Genomic DNA, 12,480 nt, shown 5'->3' with positions numbered 1-12,480 from the left:
TATCTAGCGTTCAAGTCTTCTTCGAATCTTCAAGTATTTGAGCATTCAAATCTTCAAGTATCCTTCGAAATCTTCAAGCGTTCAAGTCTTCTTCGAATCTTCAAGTATTTGAGCATTCAAATCTTCAAGTATTCTTCAAGTATCTTCAAGTGATCAAACCTTCAAATCTTCAAGTGATCAAGGCGTTCTTACAAATTCCAAGAACGATCTTCCTCAAATCAAATCAACCAAGTCCCAAAGCTTCAAGGCGTTCTTACAAATTCTAAGGACGTTCTTCAAATCAAATCAAATCAAGATCGAAAGCTTCAAGGCGTTCTTACAAAATTCTAAGGACGTTCTTCTCAAATCAAATCAAGTTCAACGTTCAATCCAAAATCACGACTTAAGTCCTTTGGATTGGCGTCATCAAATCAAGTATTTCAATAACCTTCGAGCTTGTTCAAGAATCAAATGGAAGAGAAGAATCAGAGGATTAACTAGATATTGCAACCCGCATAAATCTATCTTCAAATCTATCAAATTATCTTTGTAACGCGTTTTTGTATTTTATCAAATTGAAATACAAAAATTTGTGTTTACAATTGCGAAAGTTCTTTTTTTAAGTGAACTAGTATGGCCCATCCGTGCGATGCACGGCGAACATGGAAATCAAACGATATGTTTAAATAAATAAGTATAAATATTAAATATAAATAAAATATAAATAAATGTACAATATATATTAAAAATAAAATAAAAATAATTCACATCAATTACTCAATAAAATCTCGAATTTAAAAACATAAATTTTCAACTTTAATTTGTACAAAGTGTAATAATATGTATAGTTATTGAATAATTTTAAACCATTTGATAATGAAAATTTAACATTACATATTATCATTATAGAAAATTGTACGTCGTAGTAAATAAATAAATAAATAGTTATAAAATTTTAACGAAGAGAGAGAAAATAAAATATCTTAATGTTTTCATAATTCATTTTAAATTTATTTTTGATGATTTTTATACAATATTAAATATTTTGTCACGAACTTAAATTTAAGATGCATATTAAATATATATTTATTAATCAAATTTAACGATGTTTAAAAAATAAATTAAATTATATAACAAAATAGGTATAAAAATTGGTGGGAGAAGAGAAAAAAGAGGGAAAAACTGGAGGAAAAAAACTCTTCTTTTATATATTATATAGATTGCTCCAATTCTATCAAAATTTTATATACCAGTAAAAATTTTGAATAAAAAATAGTATATATTTGTAAAGCATATTTAAAGATTTCATTTTTAATATATATAAATGTTAATCTGATAATAAATTTAATTGAGAAAATATAATAACATAAATAAGTAAATTGTAAGCAAACATAACTACAAATTAAATTATATAAGAATATCTATTTTTAGATATATATATATATATATATATATATATATATATATATATATATAAAATCATTCGTCTCCAAAATTATAAAAAAATTAATACAAAGTAAACTTTTAAATTTATTATTATTAAAATTAAATTATTCTAAAATAAACGTATAAATCTCATTCTCTTTAGTTGTATTAAAAAGTATTATAACTTAAAAATATGTACATATAAAAGCACAAAAATTAATATATAACAAAAATATAGAAAGGGAAAATTAATATATAAAAAAGTAAAGCAAATAGAAAAAAATTGTATACTCCGCAATAAGAAGATGGGAGTGAGAAAAAAATTACTTTGATCGTAAATATAAAATATAAAATTATGATATTCATAAATATTCCATTAAATATTTAAATTATATATATATATATAATTTAAATATTTAATGGTATTGTAACACCCAGCATTTTCACTACAGTATATATATTATTATTAATATTATTTTTTTTATTTTCTATCTTTTAAAAGAAGAAAGAAAAGTAGAATCACTGAGATGAGATGAGATATTATTATAATACCATGAGCTTTTAATTCAGTGATTTCATAATTTGAATAGTTTAGTGTTCTTGCATCCTTTATTTATTTTATTCTTGGAAGCAAGTTTATAATTCCTGGTTAAAGGGATTATTTTATTATTTATAGATTTATTTGTTATTAGAAATGAGAATCCCATTTTTATATATATAATTATAGATGTATTTGAAGCTTATCTCAATTTCAGTTGGAATGAAGCTAGCATATATATTGATTTGATTACATATTATATCATTATATTAGTGAGAATAGTATTTGTGGCTATTAGCAATAGCAATCCGTAAGCTTTCACAAGAATGCAGATATTTTTACATTTATTTATTTATTTTATTTGGGGATATCTATTAACAAATCTTAAGAGGGAAGCTAAATTTCATTTCCTTTTTTTCCTGCTAAGTGTCGTCCCCTACCCCTTACCCATCAAACCTCAGTTTTAGTTTGCTTTCAACCTTCAAGGAGATTCAGCCGCCGCCTCTGCTCCGACCGCCGTCGGCTGCCGTCGAGTCCAAGTCCGGCGTCTCGTCTGTTCTTCCCCGGTGCCCCTCGCACTACTCTCATCTCCTCTCGATTTAGCGAAGAACCCAAATGAGAAGCCCTAATTTCAAAATCCGAAATCGTCGTCACCCGAGCCCGAAATTCGGCAATACAGCAGCCTCCTATTCGACGTGGTCGAAGTTCTTGCATCGGAAGTCCTCCCCGTTTCCCCTTCTTTTTCGATGTGGAGCCCTAATTCTTAGAAGAAGGAAATTACTACTGTCGCGACTGGAAGGCCAACGAACGGCTGAGCTTCGCCCGTCTCTGCCTTGAATCCATGCTTGAGAATGAGAGAAAGGAAAACGAGCCCTGATTCTTTTTCTACTCCCTCCGTCATGGTTCGGCTGCCACCTCCGCCGTCTGTGGAAGATCGGCGATTCAGCGGCGCCGCTCCATTCACGACGCTGCTACTGCTGCTACACGATCCCCTCCGAGGCAGCAAGCGCTGCCGTCATCATCGTCGTCTTGGCTTGACTGAACAGGGTCGCGTCCCTCGTCGTCGAAAAGTTAAGTATTCTACTTGTTATTGTAGAAAGTATTTGATGTTGCTTGTGATTTCTGAGTTCATGCCAAAATAAACGAGGCATAGGTGACTTCTCTCTAAGATTCCTAAAGTGAGATATTAAACAAAATGTTATATGTTTTTAAGTTAGTAATTACTTAGAATTAAGTAAAATGATGGCAGGAATCACAACTTCATCCCAAAGCTCCGATTTTGACCCTCCCTCAAGAACCCTAGAATTTCATCTTCTTTATATTTGTATCGATTGACTATGTATACATGTCTATATGTATGTGAAGAATTGATTGGGATCTATTTGGGTATTTATTCACAAGAAAACATGATTCCCTAATAGTTTAGTTTAAGTGGATTTGGGAGTTCTTGGAATAAACTAGCTACATGTTCGATGCTTGTGTAATTGTACTCCTTGAATTTTTTAAAATGAGATTATATGATAATAATTGGAGGATATCAAGCATGCTACTATATGTTGTGTGTTGAACATGAATTAAGTTTAAGCTAAAGCATGCTAATGTGTAGTAAGATGATGTAATTGAGTTCCTATGGTTTGTATTTGACAAACATATGAATTATATGTTAAGTTGAAACAAAGGGGCTTTGCTGTCAGTTTTCGGCTTGACAGGGCAGTATGTTTCGAGGTGCTTCTGATGGTGTTCTCGTAGTCTAAATAACTTGAAATTTTTACTGTAATAACTTCATCATGTGTAGTCGTTCTCTGCAAAATTTCAGCTAAATCCGAGACCAATAGACATGTCAAACTATTTTCTGAAATGTACTGCACGGAGCAGCAGAGTTCAGTGGCAGATTCTGTCTTTGGTCATATAACTTCTTATCCACTTGAGATTTTGTGTTTTTGTAAATTTCTTAGAAATATAGACGTTAATAGCTTTCTAAAGAAGTGAGGTTTATATTTTTTCTTTGAAGTGGTTGATTTTATATAATTTTTCAAAGTTAGGATTCAAATGGGTATGTTTCTTAAACTTGTGATTGGTAGTTAATTGAGATCCTAAACTACTAAACTCAAATTAAGGTTTTATTGTTCTAATTACCTATTGAGGATTATTGATTACTAAGCTTGTTAATATGATAGTTGATGGACATAATTATGTTTATATGATTAATTACTTTGGGATTTTGTGTTTTACATGTATGGTTAGTTGTAAATTGATCTCTATGGAATGGATTTGTTTACTTTAAACTTTCTCAAGTAGAGGAATTCCTATAAGATAGGAATATTAGTTTATACTTTCTTAAAGTTCATAAGAGTTAGTATATTGGTTAGTTTAGTTGATTCAACCCTAGCTCTGCAGAAGATTAAAAGTTTATTGGGATGTTATTTATAGCTAATTCTTCTTATCTAGTTATCCAATCTTATTTTAGAATCTTGCTATTATGAAGGTGACAGTAGCAATGATAGATAAGTGAGCAAGAGTTCCTACACCGTTAAGCGTATCAGGTGGGCTTTCTAAATTCAGAATTTGAAGTGCGCACTATTTAATGATGTTTATATGAATGAAAGTTATATTAAAATTATTGACTTGCCAAATTATTTTATGAGCTTGTATGTTACCATCTACGAGAGATAGACGATATCGGCCCTATGCTGAAGCGAGATGTCAGTAAGGGTTTGTGCACATAGTTGTGACCGTGAGCCATCGAGCGGGTTGGCCGGTCACTGTGATCGGGAGCCTTCGGGCCGATCACTGTGTTTGAGAAGGAGGCCTACTTCTCAACACAAGGTTACATGATGCGTAGTTATGGTACATACATGTTAATTGTCTGCAGACGTATATGATGTTATGATGATATATATATATAGAAGTTTTACAGTTTTGGCGTGCACAGGTTATTTTTTTAAATAAAACTCCTGTGTGATGCTTGAGATGGCAAGTTCAATATATAGCTCTAAGAGCAAACTTTAAAGTTATTTCGGCATGTGACCATTGAGTACCTTTTTAGTACTCAGCCCTGCATATGTTTTCTAAATATGCAGGTTAAGCTGTGATGCGGATGGAAGCGAGCATAACAAAGTCTTGATGTTAATGTGTTAAATTAGGCTCAGGATTTCATGTCCTCATACATGTAATCCACTTGAGTTATTTCCGCTGCAACACTTAATGTACTTTAGTTTATTGATGTGTTGTACAGATTTTACACCAATAGCTTTGAGAATTATGTCACTTAGACAACTTGTCGTTGTGTTATTGTAAGTTGTCTACTCGTGAGTTTTAAAAGTGATTATTTATAATTACCAAACATTATGGTAAAATATTGTTTAAGCATGATGATTATTGTTATTGAAACATCTTTTATTTTTCCATTTTCTTTTTCCCTTCCCCAGTCACACATTTTCCCCGACTTAACTGTTGTTAGTTTAGGTCGGGCTGTGACAGAGTGGTATCAGAGCAGGTCATTTGCTCTGAGCCTAAATATCCTTTTGAGTCTAGTCTAAATTTGAATCTTTGGACTAGTATGAGTAATATAGTAAAAGCTCTGCTCTCCATCTCATCCAGCTTAGCCAGGTACGGATTTTCAGAGTTTTAAAGTAGCATGTTACATTGTTAAACAAGTTTGAGATATGAGTTGCAGTTTTGCAAGTATTAGTATGATGGAAACTTATATATTTTAAAATGTGCATGGACAACATGAGTTATTTTTGAGTATCCTCTGCCTATACGAACTTTTGAGATTTGAATGGATAAAAGTGTTATTCATATATTAATATTTATATTTTGATATGTGGATGGAGATATAGACAGTTTGATGATACAATAAGGATGTATATCAGTCGCGATGTAACCTAGTACTAGTAGTGATGTTATACAGTTAGGGCACCACAATTAGTACTAAGAGCTTTTTGCAACATATATTCCTATCTTTCGTATGAGAACTCAATTGAGGCAAATTTTCCCATGATATGAAACGACCGAAGTAGTCATTTACTAGGTTGTTGAGCTTTAATTGCTTAGATGATTGAAATTTTGTGTATGAGTTTTATACTTTAGTTGGTTTATAGTTATGTAGCAGTTTGACTTTACGGATGGAATAAAAGCTCAGTTATGAGGAATTTTGTGTATTTACTCGGCATGATATCTCAAAGAAGAAATGGAAATTTGCCATCCGCCATGTGAATAATTTAGAGGAAAGTTTTTCATCATCAAGATCCCCCTATTCATAGTAGAGTTTCACGAATTTCGCTTCCTTAGATGCAATGATTAAGAGCGCCTTCTTGTATGTTATTTCAACTACAAGGATCGAGTGGGAGACGAAGCAGAAGATACATACCCTCGAGCGATTAGAGAATCTTATTTGGGGCCAGGTCACAGAAGTTTCTATGAAGTACATGTTCCCAGAAGCTACCATAAGCAAATGAACATGATCGTGGTTGAATATGATTGAGAGTTTAGAGACATATCTCGATATACGCCTTATAAGGTTGAAACATAGAGTAGTTGTAACTTCTCATAGAGTTTTGATGTAGTGCCTTTGCTTGTTGGCAAGCCAAACATTCCTTCAGCTAATGAAGCTATATCTCATTTCATCCCTCCCCACCAAAAGTTTTGTTTGAGATTTTGATATAATTTAATGTTTTTTTTTTGGTGGGCAGTATATAGCGTATCATGAGCTTTACTCATGATTTTATTTCTCAATTGTTCAGTATTGGGTACACAACTTTTCTCAAACATGATAGCAGTACCCCTAGCTTTTTGGCAAGTATTGATCTCTTCTATCAGAATCCTTACCCGTAATTCTTCCACCTTTTCATTTTCTCTTGTACTTTAACAATTCTTGTTCTCAAATCAGAAATTATTGTTAACATTGCAATTACAGCTTCTCTGGTTTGCTGTGGTTGAACCATTTTTAAATCCAACTTTCAAAGCCTTGATGAGAATTTTTCTCCATGGGTAAGGAGAGAAATCCTTAGTTAACTTGAATTTTTTCTACTCAATGCATCCACTACTATATTGGCTTTGTGTGGATGATAATTTATTCCACAATCATAATCCTTTATTAATTCGAGCTATATACTTTGCTTCATACTTAGATCTTTTTGCTCGAATAAGTCTTTTAAATTTTTATAAGGTGTATCAATTCCACATCTCGTTCCATAATACTATTGTTGCTAGTTCAAAGTTGTGTTGAGCAATTTAGTTCTTGCGGTCTAAGTTTTCATGACCCATTAACAATAATTCTTTCACTTTGCAACAATGCTCAACCAAGTCCATTTATGATACACAGGACCGATTTCATATGGTCTTTCAACTTTGAGAATTCGGCCAAATTTAAAATAGCCTTTCATTCAGTAACACATGAGCAATTTGAGGGAAATCTTTAGACCTTGGAAGATGTGATACATACTAATGTATTAGAGCGAAGAAGTGGCTGCTTTAGTGGTAGGGACACTGACAATCGTGGGTGATTCCGGGTTCCAAAACTCTCCTTTCGAAAAAGAGTTGTCTTTTCCTCAACTCGGAAGGAGCGAATTCCCCGCTGATAGAGGGCAGGAGACGGCCATCTCAAGGTGCATAACGCGTACTCAGAAGCCGCACTATGCACTAGATCGAAGGATGAATTGGGAAAAAGCTTTTGCTACTCATCGAATTTGCCTACAATAGTAGTTTTCGTGCAACAATTGATATGACACCATACGGAGCTTATTGTGGAAAGAAATGAGGTAAGTGAAAGAAAAGTGACAGGACATGATGTGATTGAAGAAATGATTACGCTTATCATGACAAATTCGACATCTGCTCAAGGAACCTGAAGAGCGACATACACTTCAAATTTCGAGGACGAAATTTCTTTAAGGGGGAGAGGATGTAACACCCAGCATTTTCACTACAGTATATATATTATTATTAATATTATTTTTTTTATTTTCTATCTTTTAAAAGAAGAAAGAAAAGTAGAATCACTGAGATGAGATGAGATATTATTATAATACCATGAGCTTTTAATTCAGTGATTTCATAATTTGAATAGTTTAGTGTTCTTGCATCCTTTATTTATTTTATTCTTGGAAGCAAGTTTATAATTCCTGGTTAAAGGGATTATTTTATTATTTATAGATTTATTTGTTATTAGAAATGAGAATCCCATTTTTATATATATAATTATAGATGTATTTGAAGCTTATCTCAATTTCAGTTGGAATGAAGCTAGCATATATATTGATTTGATTACATATTATATCATTATATTAGTGAGAATAGTATTTGTGGCTATTAGCAATAGCAATCCGTAAGCTTTCACAAGAATGCAGATATTTTTACATTTATTTATTTATTTTATTTGGGGATATCTATTAACAAATCTTAAGAGGGAAGCTAAATTTCCTTTCCTTTTTTCCCTGCTAAGTGTCGTCCCCTACCCCTTACCCATCAAACCTCAGTTTTAGTTTGCTTTCAACCTTCAAGGAGATTCAGCCGCCGCCTCTGCTCCGACCGCCGTCGGCTGCCGTCGAGTCCAAGTCCGGCGTCTCGTCTGTTCTTCCCCGGTGCCCCTCGCACTACTCTCATCTCCTCTCGATTTAGCGAAGAACCCAAATGAGAAGCCCTAATTTCAAAATCCGAAATCGTCGTCACCCGAGCCCGAAATTCGGCAATACAGCAGCCTCCTATTCGACGTGGTCGAAGTTCTTGCATCGGAAGTCCTCCCCGTTTCCCCTTCTTTTTCGATGTGGAGCCCTAATTCTTAGAAGAAGGAAATTACTACTGTCGCGACTGGAAGGCCAACGAACGGCTGAGCTTCGCCCGTCTCTGCCTTGAATCCATGCTTGAGAAGGAGAGAAAGGAAAACGAGCCCTGATTCTTTTTCTACTCCCTCCGTCATGGTTCGGCTGCCACCTCCGCCGTCTGTGGAAGATCGGCGATTCAGCGGCGCCGCTCCATTCACGACGCTGCTACTGCTGCTACACGATCCCCTCCGAGGCAGCAAGCGCTGCCGTCATCATCGTCGTCTTGGCTTGACTGAACAGGGTCGCGTCCCTCGTCGTCGAAAAGTTAAGTATTCTACTTGTTATTGTAGAAAGTATTTGATGTTGCTTGTGATTTCTGAGTTCATGCCAAAATAAACGAGGCATAGGTGACTTCTCTCTAAGATTCCTAAAGTGAGATATTAAACAAAATGTTATATGTTTTTAAGTTAGTAATTACTTAGAATTAAGTAAAATGATGGCAGGAATCACAACTTCATCCCAAAGCTCCGATTTTGACCCTCCCTCAAGAACCCTAGAATTTCATCTTCTTTATATTTGTATCGATTGACTATGTATACATGTCTATATGTATGTGAAGAATTGATTGGGATCTATTTGGGTATTTATTCACAAGAAAACATGATTCCCTAATAGTTTAGTTTAAGTGGATTTGGGAGTTCTTGGAATAAACTAGCTACATGTTCGATGCTTGTGTAATTGTACTCCTTGAATTTTTAAAATGAGATTATATGATAATAATTGGAGGATATCAAGCATGCTACTATATGTTGTGTGTTGAACATGAATTAAGTTTAAGCTAAAGCATGCTAATGTGTAGTAAGATGATGTAATTGAGTTCCTATGGTTTGTATTTGACAAACATATGAATTATATGTTAAGTTGAAACAAAGGGGCTTTGCTGTCAGTTTTCGGCTTGACAGGGCAGTATGTTTCGAGGTGCTTCTGATGGTGTTCTCGTAGTCTAAATAACTTGAAATTTTTACTGTAATAACTTCATCATGTGTAGTCGTTCTCTGCAAAATTTCAGCTAAATCCGAGACCAATAGACATGTCAAACTATTTTCTGAAATGTACTGCACGGAGCAGCAGAGTTCAGTGGCAGATTCTGTCTTTGGTCATATAACTTCTTATCCACTTGAGATTTTGTGTTTTTGTAAATTTCTTAGAAATATAGACGTTAATAGCTTTCTAAAGAAGTGAGGTTTATATTTTTTCTTTGAAGTGGTTGATTTTATATAATTTTTCAAAGTTAGGATTCAAATGGGTATGTTTCTTAAACTTGTGATTGGTAGTTAATTGAGATCCTAAACTACTAAACTCAAATTAAGGTTTTATTGTTCTAATTACCTATTGAGGATTATTGATTACTAAGCTTGTTAATATGATAGTTGATGGACATAATTATGTTTATATGATTAATTACTTTGGGATTTTGTGTTTTACATGTATGGTTAGTTGTAAATTGATCTCTATGGAATGGATTTGTTTACTTTAAACTTTCTCAAGTAGAGGAATTCCTATAAGATAGGAATATTAGTTTATACTTTCTTAAAGTTCATAAGAGTTAGTATATTGGTTAGTTTAGTTGATTCAACCCTAGCTCTGCAGAAGATTAAAAGTTTATTGGGATGTTATTTATAGCTAATTCTTCTTATCTAGTTATCCAATCTTATTTTAGAATCTTGCTATTATGAAGGTGACAGTAGCAATGATAGATAAGTGAGCAAGAGTTCCTACACCGTTAAGCGTATCAGGTGGGCTTTCTAAATTCAGAATTTGAAGTGCGCACTATTTAATGATGTTTATATGAATGAAAGTTATATTAAAATTATTGACTTGCCAAATTATTTTATGAGCTTGTATGTTACCATCTACGAGAGATAGACGATATCGGCCCTATGCTGAAGCGAGATGTCAGTAAGGGTTTGTGCACATAGTTGTGACCGTGAGCCATCGAGCGGGTTGGCCGGTCACTGTGATCGGGAGCCTTCGGGCCGATCACTGTGTTTGAGAAGGAGGCCTACTTCTCAACACAAGGTTACATGATGCGTAGTTATGGTACATACATGTTAATTGTCTGCAGACGTATATGATGTTATGATGATATATATATATAGAAGTTTTACAGTTTTGGCGTGCACAGGTTATTTTTTTAAATAAAACTCCTGTGTGATGCTTGAGATGGCAAGTTCAATATATAGCTCTAAGAGCAAACTTTAAAGTTATTTCGGCATGTGACCATTGAGTACCTTTTTAGTACTCAGCCCTGCATATGTTTTCTAAATATGCAGGTTAAGCTGTGATGCGGATGGAAGCGAGCATAACAAAGTCTTGATGTTAATGTGTTAAATTAGGCTCAGGATTTCATGTCCTCATACATGTAATCCACTTGAGTTATTTCCGCTGCAACACTTAATGTACTTTAGTTTATTGATGTGTTGTACAGATTTTAAACCAATAGCTTTGAGAATTTTGTCACTTAGACAACTTGTTGTTGTGTTATTGTAAGTTGTCTACTCGTGAGTTTTAAAAGTGATTATTTATAATTACCAAACATTATGGTAAAATATTGTTTAAGCATGATGATTATTGTTATTGAAACATCTTTTATTTTTCCATTTTCTTTTTCCCTTCCCCAGTCACACATTTTCCCCGACTTAACTGTTGTTAGTTTAGGTCGGGCTGTGACAGAGTGGTATCAGAGCAGGTCATTTGCTCTGAGCCTAAATATCCTTTTGAGTCTAGTCTAAATTTGAATCTTTGGACTAGTATGAGTAATATAGTAAAAGCTCTGCTCTCCATCTCATCCGCGATTGTTGTCCTCCATCCTATCTCTCAAAATTTCTAAACCTTATTGGACCGCGATTGTTGTCAGCCGCGATTGCCGCCATTGTCAAGACGCTACCGCCATCTCCATCTGCCAGCGATCAGTCGTACAATTAACAGCAGCCAATTGGACCGCTGCCGCCGTAGTCTTTCAATTCCTCTGCTAAATAGCAAAGTCGTCCAGCCACCACCTCATTCGCCTCTTTCTTTATCCATTTTTCTAATTATTGTTCTTTCTCTACCCTATTCACCTAAATCTATTTGGAAAAAAATCGAATAAAAATTCAAATAATTTCAAATTCGAATAATTTCTGCTGATTTCTGATTTTTGTGTGTATTTGCTCATCTTTTGTGTGAATTATATAGATTAGATCTTATTGTGTGAACTGTAGAAAAAATATTTCAACGTATACTCCTCTTATTTTTCAGGTTTGATTTATTTGTAGATTGGTTTTCTTTCTTCCTATTTCAGTTCAGAATTTTTTGTTGATTGATTTATGGAGAAATTCTATTTACTGAGAATGAAGATTTGGAAGATAGATGAGACAGAAGACTGATTCGGCAAAAAGCAACACACGTTTATTCAAACACCAACTACAATTTTGAAAGTAAAAACTGTAAAATAAATTGCCGGGAAATTGTTACCGTTAAAACTCCTTCTTTATATATAATATAGATAGATATTGATATGAATACATGAAAAGATAAAGCCAAATTATCTTGCTAATCTTAATAAACTGTAGACGTGGCGTGAAGAGGACTCATTTTTTTCCAGTGAAATTAAAGAAACAGATGTATTGGTCACCACCTTAATTCTATACCAAGAGAAGAGCAGTCTTAGTTGTGCCGCCGATTCCTGTGATTGAGATGGCTGCCTCTTTTGACGAAGATTCATGTATTTAAGCG

General features: G+C 33.8%; 1 long non-coding RNA gene across 3 annotated transcripts; it reads left to right on the top strand.

The window, feature by feature from the left end:
* Positions 1–1,969: 1,969 nt before the first annotated feature.
* LOC130992034 (uncharacterized) lies at positions 1,970–11,315 on the top strand. 3 transcript variants are annotated; one of them, XR_009091234.1, is made up of 3 exons: positions 2,020–4,485; positions 5,023–10,502; positions 11,040–11,315. It is a non-coding gene; the product is annotated as an uncharacterized LOC130992034 (long non-coding RNA). The 3 variants fall into 3 exon arrangements; XR_009091233.1 differs by lacking the exon at positions 11,040–11,315 and having other exon boundaries at positions 1,970–4,485; positions 5,023–10,900; XR_009091235.1 differs by lacking the exon at positions 11,040–11,315 and having other exon boundaries at positions 1,970–4,789; positions 5,023–10,900.
* The last annotated feature ends 1,165 nt before the right edge of the window (positions 11,316–12,480 follow it).

This window comes from Salvia miltiorrhiza, chromosome 1 (genome assembly GCF_028751815.1).
Source record: "Salvia miltiorrhiza cultivar Shanhuang (shh) chromosome 1, IMPLAD_Smil_shh, whole genome shotgun sequence".
In the NCBI taxonomy this organism is placed as follows: Eukaryota; Viridiplantae; Streptophyta; class Magnoliopsida; order Lamiales; family Lamiaceae; genus Salvia; species Salvia miltiorrhiza.
Note: the sequence above shows the minus strand (reverse complement) of the source record. Positions and strands in the feature narration are given on the sequence as shown.